Source organism: Marmota marmota, unplaced genomic scaffold, assembly GCF_001458135.2.
Source record: "Marmota marmota marmota unplaced genomic scaffold, marMar, whole genome shotgun sequence".
Lineage (NCBI taxonomy): Eukaryota > Metazoa > Chordata > Mammalia > Rodentia > Sciuridae > Marmota > Marmota marmota.
In genome coordinates, this window is record NW_026000016.1 from 34,773,660 (window position 1) to 34,788,599 (window position 14,940).

General features: G+C 38.2%; 1 long non-coding RNA gene and 1 other non-coding gene across 2 annotated transcripts in view; one reads left to right on the forward strand and one right to left on the reverse strand.

Moving 5' to 3' along the window:
• The first annotated feature begins 461 nt into the window (after positions 1 to 461).
• Positions 462 to 14,940, forward strand: part of LOC125618487 — a 30,351-nt gene continuing 15,872 nt past the window's right edge. The window contains exon 1 of the long non-coding RNA XR_007349788.1: positions 462 to 1,260. This is a non-coding gene — a long non-coding RNA (uncharacterized LOC125618487). The remainder of the gene's footprint in view (positions 1,261 to 14,940) is intronic.
• LOC125618591 lies at positions 9,567 to 9,697 on the reverse strand. Its single transcript, XR_007349929.1, has one exon. It is a non-coding gene; the product is annotated as a U8 small nucleolar RNA (small nucleolar RNA).

The window sequence follows — 14,940 nt, forward strand, 5'->3', positions numbered from 1 at the left end:
CTTAATGTTTTCATTCATTCAAAAAGATTTTTTTATTAACTCCCTATAATGTTTCTTGCCCTTTCAAGTGCTTGGAGTATAGCAGTGAATGAGCTAAAGCTCACCATCAGTGTTGAAGGCTCACATCTATTAAAGCCCAACTATGGGAACAAAGTAGGGGAATGCACCAGAGAAAAACACTATGGGATAGTATGCATGGACAGCTAAAGTGGCTTGGGTGAATCCATAGGGTGATCAAATTGTCCTGTTTGCTAGGGATTTGCCCAGTTCTACCACTGAAAGTCCCATATCCCAGGAGCCCCCTTCATTCTGGACAAGCAAAATGGTTGGTCACACTATGCACATAACAAAATGACAACACATATTTATTAAAGGCCCATTATGAGCAAGGGCCATAGGTAAACATTGTGGTCTCCACACTAAGGGACCATGAGCTCCAGAGGAAGTGATGAGACACACGTTCAGGAAAAGATAACCGCTCATTCAGGCCAAACAATACATTCAGAGCACGCTCCCAGGTGGTGTTTGTACTGAGAAGGAGGAGATGGGATTTAAGCTGGACCTGGAGGACCAGGCATAATGACAAAAGTAGAGGAAAAGGAAAGAGGTAAAGGAAAGAGCACTAGCCCACTATTTACTGCACAACTCTTAAACTCAACAAGTTCAACTTATTATGTCCACCCCTTCCTGTTCCTTTTGTCTCAATGTGTGGCGTCACTATCCATCTGTGGAGGAGAGAAACAACATGAAGCCATGGAAATGGAAAGTACTGATACATAGAGGGGAGGTTATAAGATGTGTTGATTCAAAAGGAAGTTCCTGGAGAGAGTGATGGGACAGAGAACCGGAAAAGATACATTCATGTACGTACTCAGCAAACATTCAGTGCCTATTATTGGCTATGTTTTGGTCTAGGATCTAACTATGGAAAGAAAAAAAAATACTGTTTCCTCTCTTAGAGAGTCTGTAGGGGGACGCAAGCAAAAAAAAAAAAAAAAACACCATAGAGAGCATACTAAATACTAAAGACTGAAGGAGGATGAATGAGGAATCTGTATCTCCTGGGTGGGAAGCAAGAGAGTCTTCTAGAGAGAACCTCTCTAGATTTGAGAATTGAAGAAGCAGAAGGAGTTTGTTGGAAGAACAAAGAAAGGGTAAATCATTCAAGCAGTGTGGACAGAATACTTCAGGACCCTGAGAGAAGGGGGCACATCGGGAAGCTAAAAGGAGCTGGTCTGGACTTTCTGCAGTGGGCAGAAGGTAAGTCTGAAGAAAGGGCAGAGTGGAAAGGGCTGTGTGGGCAGCTTTTAGACTTTATCCTCAAGTCAGTGGGGATATACTTAAGGGTTTTAAGTAAGAGAGTGGCACGATCAAATTTGCAGTCTAGAAATATGACACTGTTGGCAGTGGGGAGGATGAACTGATTACAGAAGGGAGACCAGTAGGACAGAAGAAGACTAATGAGGCATTGTAGGGAGCTACTCTGAATGATTCACGTCTCCTGCCCTGGAGTAGAGAGGCTTTTGACTGTCACTACTTCTCGTAGTGACCTAGACATTGCTGCGGTCCAGAAGTTTGAGGATGCGTCTTCAGATGTAGGCGATGGATTGGGCTACATTCACCTATTCCTTTGTAATCCTACCCCTTTGCCCTGTTTGGGATACAATGTTCCATAGAAACGTCCTTTGTGTGTCCCTTCTCTTGCTGTGCTTTTGGGTGTGGCCTTCCTAGATGTCAGTCAACCTGCTGACAGCAGACATCACTAAGCTAGACTCAACTCCCTGAAACCTGACCCCTTGCCTCATTTGAATGACTTCACCTCAATAAAAGGGTTCAGCACGTGCTCACTCTCTTTCTGCGGACCCTTAAGTTCACAGGACCCCAAAGAAAAAGATATCTCTGTTTCTTGTGTCGTTATTTTGTGCAGCCCAGTTCTCCTGGAGTGATCCTGAGTGTTTTAGTTGTGAGCGACAAGGTGAGATGCAGGGATCAGACTCAGGAGATGCTGTGGATAAAGTGACTTGGTGTTTATTGGGTGAGTGTGGGGTGAGGGACAGAGAGGAGGGAAGGATAACTCCCAGGCATCTGGATTGAGTGACCGGTGAGACAGAAAGTGAACACTTTTAAGTTTGGGAGACATGCAGTGGGCAGTTGGATAGTGCAATCTGGCAGGAAAGAGATCTGAACTGGAAGGAGAGAGTTGGTCATCATCAGGATGTAGATAGTAATGCAATTCTAAGAATGCAATGATTCTTCCGGGCAGAGTGTGTAGAATGAGAGTAAGAGGGGGTGAAAAAACTCCCAAGATATCCATATATGAAGAAGCAGCAGAGTACAAGGTAATATCAGATATGGAGTGTCAACAAGTTTGGACCTAGTCCAGAGGTCAGTGGAGAGATGATGAGGAATGTTTGAATGGGAGATGTTGGGTGGGGGAAGTGGGGGATTGGTTGAAGATGATTACAAGTATCCAGGTGGCAAGGACCTGAATGGTGCTAAGCAATGAGTTCAGTAGCACACAGAAAGCTTTTTCATGCTTTACATCCCTATCTCTTCAAGCAACGTAAGAATCTTATGATAAGCCTGTAATCAGTGGTGCATGCCTCTAATCCCAGTGGCATAGGAGGATGGAAGGTTCAAAGCCAGCCTCAGCAACTTAATGAGGAACTAAGAAACTTAGCGAAAACCTGTCTCAAAAAAAAAAATTTTTTTTTAAAAGGGGGTATAGGTGTGGCTCAGTGGTTAAGGGGCTCTGGGTTCAATCCCTGGTACAAAGAAGAAGGAGAAGGATCTTTGGTAGTAGAAGCAAAAAGTATATTTTTAAAAATTCTCCTAATCCTACCCTATTCCTCATTCCTTGGTGATGAGTGTGTTACAGTTTGGACATGAGGTGTCCTCCAAAAGTTCCTATGTTAATGCAAGAATATTTAGAAGTGAAATAATTAGATTATGAGCACTGTAACCTAAGCAGTCTATCTAGTTTGAATAGACTAACTGGGTGGTAACTGTAGAGAGGCAGGGCATAGCTAAAGGAAATGGTCACTGGGGGTGTTCCCTGGAAGGGTTCATCTTCCCTGGGGCCTTTTACTCCTTTTCTCTCTGCTTCCTGGCTGCCATGAGGTGAGAAGCACTCCTCTACCATGCCCTTCTTCTATGACATTCTGTCTCATTGAATAGGTAAGGTAGTCAGATAATAAGACATAGGCAGACAGTTAGGGTAGTGAGCCCCAAAGAGGCTTCTCTAAGTATATGGGAAGTACCACCTACTTCCCTGGCAACCTCCCTTTGACTCAGAGAGGCAAGAAAAGGGGAAGGCAAGATGAACCGATAATGTTGAACTCAACAGCATTTGATCACTCACTTAAAGGGACCAACCAATTAGAATGTTGCAGTCCCAACCAATAAACAGGTCATCTTCCAGATACCTAATTGTCATAAAAGTTAGGCAACATTCCAAAACTGTTGGTCCAATAGATTTAACATTTTTTGATACATTATCAACATAAATATTGAACAATGCCTCCTACCCAGTGGCCATATAAGCCCCTAGACTAGTACACTCGAAAGACAACCCTCTATGGAGATCCCTCTCATTCCATGAGAGCTCTGTTTCTTTTCTTCTTGCTTGAATAAATCTTACCCTTTCTCACTTGCCCTTCATTGTCTGTGAATTTCATTAGAGTTCATGAGACAAGAATCTGAGAAGGAATCACTTGTGGTCTGCGACTGAATGGTAACCCCAGAAGGTGTTGCCTGTTGTGGCACTAAAAGAGCTGTAGCACAAACAGACCCTGCCTGCCCTGATGGTAACAGCACAAAATGTGATTTCATCACCTTGGGCCCAAAGAAATAGAGTCAACCCACCATGGACTACACCTCTGAAACCATCAGCCAAAATGAACGTTTTCTCCTCTAGGTTACCCTTATCAGGTATTTTTGTCACAGCAAAGAAAAGTTGACTAACACAAATCTTTAAACTAGAATTGACCTTGGGAATAGATGTGATGAGTTCTTAACAAAGAAAAGCTAGAACTGTTTGATTAAAAATAGAGTCGGTGGGCTGGGGGCAGGGGTGGCATGTCAAAGGGAAGAATTGCAGGTGATGCCAAGAATTTAACTGGGTGATCAAATGAATTTGGAACCCTTAACTAAAGTCCAGAAATGGAGCCAGTTTTCTTTTGTGAGAGGAATGTCCAAGGAAGGAAGGAAAAGGGAAGCAAAGATGAATCCAAGGTTAAATAAGTTGAGTTAGTAGAGTTTTGTTTTGTTTTGTTTTAGGTTGTTGAAGCTGGATCTTTATTTTTAAAAAGAGGTGATGACATGTTGTATATTAATTTGGGGAAAGAAGAAGACTATGTTGAGCAAAAAAGGAAATTATACAAACAATACAAGCTTCTTTTTCCTCTTCAAGGGAAAAAAAAAATAAGGCAGAAACAAATGAGCAAAAGATGTGCAGCACATCATGTGCTTCAGGGTTTTCTCTAGTGCCAAGGAGTCAGTAGGACTACACAGGAAAAGAACCCCAGAGCCTAGAATAGTTCCTTGTATCTCCTGTAGCTGTGAGCCAAAGACCAGGAACAAGGTGGCCCTCACTACTCACAAATATGGCTGAGTGACCATTTTGGCTACACTGTATGTGCGCACACACACACACACACACACACTCTTACACGCCCTCTCTATCACTTACCTACCTTGTATTGTTAATTCCTAATCACCTTCCACACAAAACTATAACAAATCTTTTCATGATATCTTTACAGAGGAAGCAAACATCTATCTTCCTACCAACTAAGTACTTCCTCCCTGTTTCAAGCAAAGACTATGTGAGGTTTCCAGAATTTCCAGAAGAAAGTGAGAGAACAGCCACATAGGGGAAGAGCATGAGCAAGGTCACTGAGACAGAAGTATACATGATTATTTGGAGAACTGCAAATTGTCTCATTTGGCTGGGGTATGGAAGAATAGTAGGCAATAAAGTTAGGAGCACAGGTTGGGGGCCTAGATAAAAGGTTTGTATGCCAACATGAGAACCTTGTACTCAATTCTTTTGGGCAGAAGGGAGCTATTGAAGACTTTGGGTCAGGGTTGTAACTGATTAGACCTGGATCTAAGAGGCTTACTCTCACAGCTGTTAATGGAAAGAATGAAGAGGAGAGAGGCTACAAGCAGAAAGAAATTTTGGACACGTTGGGCTTAACATGTCTCTGGACACTCCAAATAAAAGTGTTCATTAAAACTTCAGGAGGAAGATATGGTTAAGGTGTTTGTAGCCTGTTTCTCCATCTATAAAACAGGGACAAGAATGCTTACTTTGAGGATTGTTTGGGGGAATCAGAAAGAATTCTTATAAGCACTTATCACAGTGCCTCACTCCCAATGAGCATGTGAGAGAGATTTAGTGATGGTGGTTGTGGCAGTAATTACCAGAGATAGTTGAAAGTTCTTCCCTGTAGCCCTTTTGTTCTCCCCAGAATTCTGCCATGAGTTCAGGAAACAAAACTATGCGACAAACCCCTGCTGTAGCTAGAATTGCCCTTCTACTAAGATAACCAAGCCTGTATATTAGGACACACAGTTACACTGGCTCCTTTCCCCCTAAGGTAACCATTCTCCTGGAGAACCTGTAGCCCCTGCTCAATAGAGCTCTACTGAATGTCTCTTTGTTTTCTCTTCTGTGTCCAGACACAGCAGCTCAGATAAGTTATAACCTGGGATGGATACATGAATGGAGCTAAAAACATGTAAAATGCTATTCATTGTTTAGGGATATATGGAGAATATAAATATTTGTTAAAAAATATACACACAAAAATTTATATACCCATGTTCTTACACACACACACACACACACACACACATACACACCATGTGCTCGTGCGCACGCACATGCACACATACACAGACTAAATGAACATTTAAAGCACTGAATTCAGGAAACTGGCTACTTCCTAAAAGAAGGGTAGAAAGGGGAATACAAATAAAAGAGATATCTAGAGGATTTCAACTATATCTGCAATGCTTTATATCTTGTTTAGCCGGATCTTAGATGGGTAGGTTTGTATTATATTATTCTCTACATAGCTTCCATATAGGAAGTAATTTACTTAAATAAGTATATAGAGTGAAGAAGGTACAATCTCTATTTTTAGAAATGGTGAGCTTGAGCTGAAATTTGGGCTTTCACGAAAAGGGAAACCAGTGTGGAGAAAGTCCCTTGCAGCCTGCATTTGATCCAGCCGGTGGACAGACTGCCAGCTTTCATGCACCAGAGTAGGGATTTTCCCCAGAAGAGCTGGGTAGTGGAAGAGAGAGATCCTCAAGCACTTCCCTAGAGGACACCCTTCACAGAAAAAGTGACACTGAAGTAGCATCAGCAGAGAAAAAGCTAGTGGAACAGATGTGTTGCTGAAAGAAAAACATGGGAAATGCAATTCCTTAGATTCCTGGGGAGAAAGAAGCACAGATGATGAAGTAATTGCCTGTGAGTGTCTGCAGTCAAGAAAATTTAAAAGTGAAGACAGTTTGACTTGTCCAGAGAAATATTTGTATCGACTTGAGCAAGAACAAATTTAGCAGTACAAAAAGCTATGAAGAAACTTCCACTTCCAGACATGAACATTGACTGGAACAAGATTTGCCCTCTCACCAGTAAACAACTAGGAAATTGGGTAAAATGTACCAAACCATTGTTTTCATTGGACAACACACAGTGCAGGATTGTGATCCCTGAAAGAAGAGAAGCAAATGAAGTGATCCCTACAATATTCCTGGCTCTCTGCCTGGAGGCACTTTCCAGACCATAAGGAAGGGAATCCAAGTAGACAACAACAGTCTTGCTAAGTTGAGAAGGAAAATATCAGAGTTTGGGAAACTGAGGTAGCTGAAATTTGTGAGGCAGGGTCCCCCAAAAAGGAGGTATTCAGAGACAGAGCTCCAAAAATCTGAGTCTCCATGAATCTTAGGCTAAATACTAAGATCAGTGAGCTTCATCAGGTACATATCCATAAGAATGGGCAAAGAAAACTCTGAGGAAACTGCAAGCTAAACCATTTTCTGAGCTCCGCAGGATTGGGAAGCACTCAAGTTCTAATCAGGCTGCATGGAGAGACCTGATGAACCCTTGTGGCATTCAGAAGAGACCCTGCCCTGGATTTGATCCCCAGCAGCACTTAAAAAAAATCCATCAATAGAAACAGACCCCCCACATAATAGCAATTATGCAATGAAGTGGCAAGAATTATAATAATGCTATTATAAATATGCTCAATGTAAAGGAAAATATACAAGTAATGAAGAATAAATAAATAAGAAACTATAAAAATGGCATATCTAGAATTGAGAAGTACAATATCTGAAATGAAAAATTCACTGAGTAAACTTAACAGCAGCTTGAACAATGAAAAAGAAAAGATCAGTGGATTTGAAAATATAGCAACAGACACTAGCCATATTATGAAGAGGAGGAAGACTGGAAAAAACAAATTAACAGGTTCTCAGTGACACCCATTTTTAGTGTAATTAAAATCCAAAAGAAGGGTGGGGAGAGCAGAAGAAATAATGGCAAAACATTTTCTAAACTTGATGAAAATGATAAACTCATAATTTTGAGAAATCCCAAAAACCTCACATAGGATAAAAATTGAGATAGAAAGTGCATTCTGAATTTTTTTCAATATTAGAGTGATTTTATGAATGGACTGTACCTAAAGGTTATAGTGCAGGCTGGGTGCGGTGGTACAGGCCTGTAATCCCAGTCAGGAGGCTGGGGGAAGAGGATCATGAGTTCAAAACCAGCCTCAGCAACATAGCAAGGCCCTAAGCAATTCAGTGATCCTGTATTTCTAATTAAATATAAAAAAGGACTGGAGATGTGGCTCAGTGATTGAGAGCCCCTAGGTTCAATTTCCAGTACTAAAAAAAAAAAAAAAAAGATAGCCCAGGAAGACAAGGGAAAGTTCTGTAAAATGCAGGGAACTGTACATCTTGTGGTGTAGAAAAGTAGAAGGCAGCTTTGGGGGAACAAAACGGGAAAGATAATAAAGGAGAAGAGGTGGACCATGTAGAGGAACCCACTACTGGAAGGTATAAATTACATAATAAGTAGAGAAACTCATGGGAATAAAAGGGTGGAGTGGCATCTCCAGTTTTTATCCTTTCCCTTTGTCCTCTTGTCCCCATACTTCATTTTGAACAACAGACATCTCACAATTGACCTTGAAGCTTCGATCTTTTTCTTATACAACTTATCCTGCAGTTCACTGACAGCATAGTGAGCTTTCTCAACCAGAAGAATCACATCTGTCAAACATCTTTAGAGAGATTGATACCCTCAGAAGCCCCTACATAAGGCGGCCACAGAGGTAGACAGACCATACCTCTCCACTATTAAGTGTATCAGTTTGGCCCGTGGCTTCTCCAAGCTTCCTATCTTTAGAGCTTTGTGCTATTCCCAGCTTTATTTTTCTTCTATTTAAACCAAGATCTCTTTCTGTCTCTGAATCACAACCTCCAGAGTTGGTTTATGCTTCATTTGCATCCTTTTGCTACTAAGTACACCCATGCCTGTCCTCTCTGCCTCTTACTTGCCTGGAGTTCTGCTTTGTTACTTATGTTGGCTCTGAACCCCCATTTATAGACCTTGAACTTGGGAGGCCACAAGAATGTCTCCCTGTAGCCAGAGAGAGCTCCTTCCTTGAGAAGCAATGAGGCATTGAGGAAGGCATGTTGGACTTAGAATTAGGCCTGAATCACAGCTGTGATTCTGCTATAGACAGTCTAGGACTATGTTGTTCCATACTGTAGCCACTAACAAAATGTGACTGATGACCATGTGAAATGTGTGGTTGAAGAACGGAATTTTAAATTTTAACTAAATGTAATTAATCTTAATTTTGATTTAGCACATGCAATACTGTAAGTCATTTTTCCATTAAACATTGTAGAAAATATTGCTATATTGTAATGCATGTGTTGGGTACATGCATAATTTCTAGTATACACAAAAGCAAACTTCTAGTTGACATTAGTAGATTGATTGAATGATTTTTTTATACATCAACTTAACATTGTTTATTTGAATATTTTATGCAGACAAGGCAAGTTATAGTGATATCTACGAAAGTCGAAACTTGGAAATACTTATTTTAATTTTAAATGATATAATAAATTATATTCTAGCTTTAAAAATAAGTATGGAAAAAATTTAATACTTAAATGAAATTCTACTACTACAAAATTGAGTAGAGGTACAGAAACTATGAAGTAGTAAGATAGGAACAGTGGAGACAAGACACTGAAAGAGAACAAGTCACAAATTACACAATGAATGCTGCTATGATTTGAATGTCCCCTACACAATCATGTTAAAATTTAATTGCTACTGTCATAGTGGGAGATGGGACTCTTAACATTATCACAGGAGTGGGTTAATTATCCTGGGAGTGCCTTTATATAAAAGTAAGCATTCTCTCTCTCTCTCTCTCTCTTAGCTTGCTCTCTCTCCTCCTCCTCCTCCTCCTCCTCCTCCTTCTTCTTCTTCTTCTTCATTTTGGTCAGTAAGAAGAATCAGGAGCAATCGGGTGTTGCAAGTCCTGACCATGCAAACTCATTGATCACATACCATACAAACTCCAATCATCATTTTCTATTCTGCCTTCCAAAAGTAGACACAGGTAAGGATTATGTAAGCTGACAATGCTGCTGCTCTCTTATTCCCAACTTTTCTCTGCTTGCTTGTGGGCTTCTTCACCTTGTGATGCTTTCTGCTAAGTTATGACACAATGTGAGGGCCCCTAACAGATGCCAGCGTCATGCTTTTAGCCTTCTCAGTCTTCAAAACTGTGAGAAATAAATTTCTTTTCTTTATAAATTACCTAGTCTGTGGTATTCTGTTATAGCAGCAGAAAACAGACTTAGACAGATGGCAGTTGCAATTTGCTGCAGCAAAGCAAAATGAAGAAGAAGCTGTTTTATAAAAATCTTTTAAAGATAAAGTAGACAACAGCAGGAGACATTTCCAACAAACACAGTGAATTTAATGTTTCTTCCTAACAGCTAAAACAGAATCAATATTAGTTGCCTGAAATTAGTATTAGATGTCCAACAAATATTTTAAACAATTTTTAGCAGGGTCTGAGCTTATAATGTTGGCCAATTATAAGATGACTTGGATTCTTGTACAAAAAGAGAACCATTTTTAGATGGAGAGGTAGTCAAAGAAATTACTATTTTAGTTATGGAAATTGTGTTGGAAAAAGTATGAGAAAAAGCTTGTAAGATATTTTACAAATAGTGAAAGCTTGGTACAGCCAATATGGAAAACAGTTTGGAGGTTTCTCAAAAAATTAAAAGTAGAAAAACTACCATATGGTCCAGCAATCCCACTTCTGGGTATATATCCAAAGGAAATGAAATCACTATCTTGAAGAGATGTCTGGACTCTGTTCATTGCAACATTATTCACAGAAGCAAGATATTAAAATAGCCTAAATGCCTATTGGTAGATGAGTGAATAAAGAAAATTATATGTATATAAAATATATAATTTTATATATTTAAATATTTAAGTATATATAAAATATTTAATTTTCAAAATTATACATAAATCATGTATATTTTATATATGTAATTTTCTATATCCAACCTTAAATAAGGAAATTCTGCCATTTGCTACAACATGGATAAACTTGGAGGACATTATACTAAGTGAAATAAACCAGATATACAAAGACGAATACTGCATTATCTCAATTATACGTAAAATCTAAAGAAGTTGAACTCATAATGAAACAGAGTAGAATGGTGGTTACTAGGGAAATGGGAAGATGTTGGTCAAAGGGCACAGATTTTCACTTATAAGATGATTAAATTCTGGAGATCTAATGTATAGCATGGTGACTATAGTTCATAATGATGTACACTAGAAGTTTCCTAACAGTGGAACTTAAGTGTTCTCACCACATACACAAAATAAGGATCACTAAGTGAAGTGCTGGTGTGTTAATTAGCTTTATTTGGTAATCATTTCACAATGTTTATCAATAACTCATATAGAACATCTGAAATTTTTAAAGTATTTTTTTACTTGACACGTAATTTTTAATTGTCAATCATACTTTAATAAAGCTGGAGGGGGAAAAAAAGCCCTAAAAACTCTTCAATTATGCAAACAAATAATTGTTCATTGAATAAAAAATTTTTTGTATTTCTAACAATATAAAACAATTTCTAACAATGTCAAATTTTTTTGTATTTCTAACAATATCAAACTTCAACTGATTCAAATTTTGAAAGATTGCAAGGATTTTCTTCAACTTTAGAGGAGTCATGAGATATAAGAGACACCACCCAATTAATACTTTGAATATGTCTTGTCTCAAAGGACTTTCAAACTTAAAAAAATTTTTTTGTTGTGTTGCAGCCTAAAGATTGAATTCAATGATATAAATATTTTCGTCTTTCACACATGCCAAACAAAATTTTCAGCCAAATAAGAAAAACATAGCTCCCGTCATAATCAAGAGTTCTCTAGCTATGTTAAATAAAAAATCTGGATTTATTGTATTTTTAAAGCAAGAAGCTGATCTTTTGTCTATTGATTTGCCTCTTTTAAGTGATACATCTTAAAGATATTTAAATGTGTTCATCTTTCTAAACAGTTTCATGAATATTGTTAAAATTGTTTTATATGTGTGAAAATGTTATGAATCATCTCGTTGTAGAAAGAAATAGAAGAAAATGAATCCAATGACCTTGTGCTCTTTACCAATGCTCATTAGTTGAGTAGTGAAGGATTTTTTTAAAAAACTATTATATCGTTAATTTTTACTTAAGATTATCTTGAAACAAAAGGAAGACTTAACCAAATAATTAATAATCGGAGACAGCAGTGTGATTTATGTTTTCTCACTGATATCATGACACTGCATATGAATGAACTAAATTTGAAGCTCCAAGGCAAAGAAAAGTTTATCTGTGACCTAGCTTGACAGGTACAAGACTTTATGTTGAAATTGAAATTTTTTATAATATAATCAATAGCAACCTTACACATTCACCTAACATGAATTAATATGCAGATTTTCATTGTAATAAAAATGTTACGCAAATTAGTATCAAAGATTTGAAAAATTTAGAACACCTTATAATATTGGTGAATTTATGGTTGCTTTTCAATTTTGTAGTACCCTTTGAATTCAATGGGTGTTTTTTTGTTTGTTTGTTTTGTTTTTTGTGGTAATGGGGATTGAACCTAGGGTGCTCTACCATTGAACTATATCCCTATCCCTTTTTATTCTTATTATGAGACAAGAGCTCCCTAAGTTGCCCAGGCCCACCTCAAACTTATGATCTTCCTGCCTCAGCCTCCTGAATTGCTAGTATTGCAGGAGTGCACTACTATGCCCAGCTAAAGACAATGTTAATAATACTGAGTTGGCCAAGTGCAGTGGTGCCTGCCCATGATCTCAACTACTCAAGAGGCTGTAGCAGGAGAAATGCAAGTTTAAGGTCAGCCTGGGCAACTAAGTTAGACCCTGTCTTAAAATTAAAAATTTTAAAAAGGGCTGGGAATGTAACTCAGTGTTAAAGTACTTCCCTAGTATGCATGGGGCCCTGGGTTTAATTCACAGGATTTTAACAAAATAACAATAAAAATAAATTACTGAGTTGACACAAAAATTAATGAATTCCTTAAGAGACACAATTTTGAAACTGATGGGGTTTTACTTCAAAGACATTTCTAAAATAAATAGTTTTCACAGTATGGATGCAAATATTAAAAGAGAAGAAAATTATTTTTGGTACTCAACTCAGTTTTTAGAAAACTGTTAAGTATGTTGGGAATAAATTGGGCATGTGAATCTATTTTTTCAACTAAATATTATGTGAAATATAAATACAGTGCAAGTATTTCTGATGCAGATTTAGTATTTGAATTAAAATGTGCTGCTAGTTTAAAAATATACACTGGATTTAGATGATTTCACATAAAAAAGAATATAAAATATATCACTAATAATTGTATTCCTTACAAGTCGAAATGATAATATTTGGGGATGTTGGCTAAATAAAATGTAACATTAAAACAAAATTTACCTGTTTGTTTTTACTTTTTAATGTGGCTACTAGAACATTTAAAACTATGTGGGTTGCTCACATTATATTTCTATTGGCAGCTTTGCTCTAGAGTTGGGGCTTCAGAGGCTGGGCTCTGAAACCAGGCAGCCTAAATTATTCATGAGTCTGGTCTCTGACAAGCGTTAGTTATACACATTAGGCAAATTTTTAAATGTCTTTATACTTAGTTTTTTTCCCATCTAAAAAAGGGGATAACAATTGTTCTTACTTCGTCTGGTTGTTTTAAGCATACTTAAAAAGTGTCTGGCACATAGTAATTACTGTGTGTAATTGCTATTATTATTATTACCATTATTATTAATGATGCGATCTTGAGAAGTTCCTTGCCATTAATTTACTCACGTGTAAAATGGTGATAACAACATCTATCTCACGAGATTATTCCTTGAGTTAAATGAGACTAGATATGCAAAATTGCTTATTGGAGGTAGGTGCCCACTGTACATTTGCTGCATGTTCTAGATTGTAACTGATGTTCGGAAGTCTCTGTGATCTGTCTCAGACACAAGTCAAATCCAATAGTATATATGGTGTGTGTGAAAGAAGTTGTAAATTATAAGTTGCTTTTAATTGCTAGACATTATTTTTACTGTTCTTCACTTGTGAAACTCTAGAGAGGATATGTTGCCTAAAGGTGTCTTGGAGCCTCCCTGCCTCCACTCTCTTACTATCTAGGCTGAAGGGCCATTTTTCTATGAGGCCTTCAGTGTGGACTCCAGCCCTAGTATAATCTCTCTCCCCATTAAATCCCTGAAACATTTCCTGCCCAATATATATATTTGGCATTTGGTCCCATGGCTACCTTGAATTGTTGTTTAATGGCATGGTGTTTTGTTCCCTTGGTCAGGTTAGGGTGACTGTTTTATAATTTGTGAATGCCCCAACAGCACCTGATAATTGCTTAAAAAAAATATTTAGCTAACAAATGGAAACATTTGGAAAAACTAAGGGGAAAAAATTTGACCCGGCAGATCCTGGTATCCTCTGCAAAGAACAAAAAATGTCACTGGAAAGAGGAAATTTTACGTAAAAGTCTAAGATAAGCATAAAAGGACTGAACAGAGCTGATATGGAAATTGAGAAGAGCAGAGGTGTGGTCCAAGACAGAGGTCAGGGAGCCAAGTGGACACCCACCCTGCTGGACAGTCACAAAACTCAAACAGAGATCCTCTTTCCCATACACCCAACAACAACTATTTTTGGCCACACTTAATTTTAGAAAATGATATAAGGTCTCAATCCAATCAGTTCATTTGCCAATCTGACAGCTTATTCCCAGAGTGTCTTCCTCCCGCCCTCGAAGTGGTCCCCTTACCCACATATTTAAAATGTTTGAAAATTCTTCCTCTACATGAAGTTTTTGGTGATCATTCAAAAGTGAGTGAAATTAGGCCCCCTTCTTTCCTGCCTGCTGGACTCATACATCTCCCCTAGACACTCTGTTAGGAGAAGATACCTTACCATCTGGGTCAACTGCAGATCCTACCAACCCCAAACACAATAGCTACTCCATAACACTACTCCATGACCGCTGAATGAATTAATGTCACAAAGTTGATTCTTGTTTGGGCTACAAGGGAGGAAAAACACAGCTAACATCAAGAGAAAGAAGCTGCTGTTGGGGCTAGGGTTGTAACTCAGTGGTATAGCACTTGCCTAGCAAGTGTGAGGCACTGGGTTCGATCCTCAGCACCACATAAAAATAAATAAATAAATAAAACAAAGGTATTTTGTCCATCTACAACTAAGAAAAAAAAATTTAAAAAAGAAGCTGCTGTTCACACATGACTCAGGGACTTA